Raw genomic sequence first — 2420 nt, 5'->3', positions numbered from 1 at the left:
CAAATTCATTTGATTTATAACTAATAGGGCTTACAAAAATCATGATAAAGAAATCATGATTAAGAAATCATTACATCACACAGGCAATAATTATTGCCCAATTATTGACACAAATATAACATGTCTTCAATCCAGAAAATCAAAGAAAAGAAAAAAATAAAAAGCACAATGCAAACCACAAAAGAAAGCCCTAATTAAGAACACCAACATTAACAAATTCACAATCTGAAATAAAAAATAGAACCCATTAGTTTAATAAATCCCATTTCCATTTTCGGGTTTCGATGTGTTAAAAGAAACCCGAATATTAAAAATGAAGAATTAGTTAAACGAAAGCTTCTACTGTGTCGGATCTTTATTCGCACTTGAACCCTTCTGGGAGGGTCTTGCCACAAGCATTCACCAACAAGCTAAGTGATAGTGGGACATTGAGGTTGATTCCAAGGATGTTAGCCTTAATGGCAGTGCAAAGACAAGCCGCGACTTCCAAATCAACCAAACCTTCAAGCAATGCACAGCATTTGCTCGATTCAGGGGCCCCGACCACAATATTAACCAAACCTAGAACGTCCGCACATACTCCAAGCTTCAATGTGTCCCTAGGGCAGTAGGGTGTACCCTTTGGTACACAAGTTGGGCATGCATTCGAAAGTGTGACGGTGAAGATGAGGAAGAAGATGAAGATCCTAGTAACTGAGTGAGTTGCCATGGCTAGCCAAAGACAAATAATGTTACTAGGGTTTCTTCAAGAATATGGTGACCTATTGAAGGGGAGGGTGTGCTCTATTTAAAGGGAAAATGTGAGGTTCATTGGTTACCATTACATAAATCCATATGTATGTGTTTTAACTATTGTACTTGATTTTATTATTTTACATATATTTTGTGCATAGTACAAAATTTTAATATGGTGTAGTCATCATTCTAGATATCTTAAATTCTTTAATAAACAAATACATTAAACAAGAGGCCACGCTTTCGATGGTAAAATGACCGGCATTTTGTACAGTTTAACTTAAATGGTAACATTTGTGGTAACATTTTGAACAATATTAACTTAAAGGATAAATCAAAAGGGAAAGGGGTTTTTTTTATATCATTCTTCTTTGTGCAGGCTGTTTGATCATTTCCAAATCTATATGCACAATTAAAAGAAACTCTTCTCAATGGTCATGCACAAGTTTGTAAATAAAAGAAACTCTTCTTAACGATGAACAAGCGTCTATTCGCCTAAACAGAAATCGTTTTCTGAATCAAAGGTGATAAAATTTGATACATTATCCAAGGGTCGAAGAATCAAATAACAGAGGATGGAAACTAAGTTATAGAAAACTTAAATTTATGTATAACTATTGTAACATTTATTTTTCATAATTCTTTATGTTTCATGATTCTATTTAATGTAATATGTAAGTTAATTTGACTTATGTTATGAGAAGTAGTTATAGATTTATGAAGTATGTAGAGTCTATTAACATATAGTTGTATCATGTTATGAATGTTATAAAATTTAATTATTTTGATGTTTTTGTTTTGTTATCAGTTTGTGTGTTACACAGGTTTTAACCTAATTGTTTAATAAACACATACACAAACAAAAGGCCAGGCTTTTAGTGATGGTAAAATGACCGGCATTAGTTAAGGTCAGTAAGGAAGCAGGGTAAGAGTAAAGACTCTACTGACGGATATGCGACAACCTTTGTTATGAGGTTGAATGTCCAATTACTAGCAATGAGTCATAAAATATATTTCGAAAAAAAGATGGTGACTTATTTGCAATAGAAAAAAGAAATCATATACACTAACATATTGTTTGATATGTCGGAGTAAGAGGATAAATGAAATGAATTATTGTGAGGGAATGAATATATGGAAGTTTATTTAATGGAATGAAATCAATCATTACATATAGAATCTCATTTTATCAAAAGGTATATTGGTTTTTTATTAATCCCAAATATCGTTTTTGGTCGTTGCCAGTCTCAACTAATGATTTGCCTGCTGACGGTCACAACTTTTAACGTATTTGTTCTCAACGGTCCGCGAATAACAGAATCCTAACGCTGTTAGTTACAGGTCACAGCAAAACGTTTTTGACCGGAAAAGTCACATTTTTTTTTCAGGAAAACTCAACATTTTCATCCTAAACATTTTTGTAACTTTGTATCGGATCTTTAGGAACCTTTTTATAGTAAAAGACTCAATTATTGAGGTCACCGGAACACTAGAACCGTCGTCGGAATCGGTTGGTGGTGCTCAAGTGGTGTTGATTGGTTGGTGGTGAGTCAATTGGTGGTGGTGGCAGTGTTTAGGGGTGTTAATCGGGTCAAACAGATCGGGTTTCGGGTTAATCGGGTCGGGTTTTCCTTAAAAAAATCTAACCCGCAACTCGACCCTATTAAGGTTCGGGTTAGTCGAGT

At 34.1% G+C, this 2420-nt stretch overlaps 1 pseudogene; it reads right to left on the bottom strand.

The window, feature by feature from the left end:
- Positions 1-355: 355 nt before the first annotated feature.
- LOC143626976 (14 kDa proline-rich protein DC2.15 pseudogene) lies at positions 356-709 on the bottom strand (annotated as a pseudogene).
- Between the last annotated feature and the right edge of the window lie 1711 nt (positions 710-2420).

This window comes from Bidens hawaiensis, unplaced genomic scaffold (assembly GCF_021521415.1).
Source record: "Bidens hawaiensis isolate Kalapana, Puna unplaced genomic scaffold, B.hawaiensis_p1.1 tig00004551_1, whole genome shotgun sequence".
Lineage (NCBI taxonomy): Eukaryota > Viridiplantae > Streptophyta > Magnoliopsida > Asterales > Asteraceae > Bidens > Bidens hawaiensis.
This window is presented reverse-complemented; position numbering and strand designations above follow the sequence as displayed.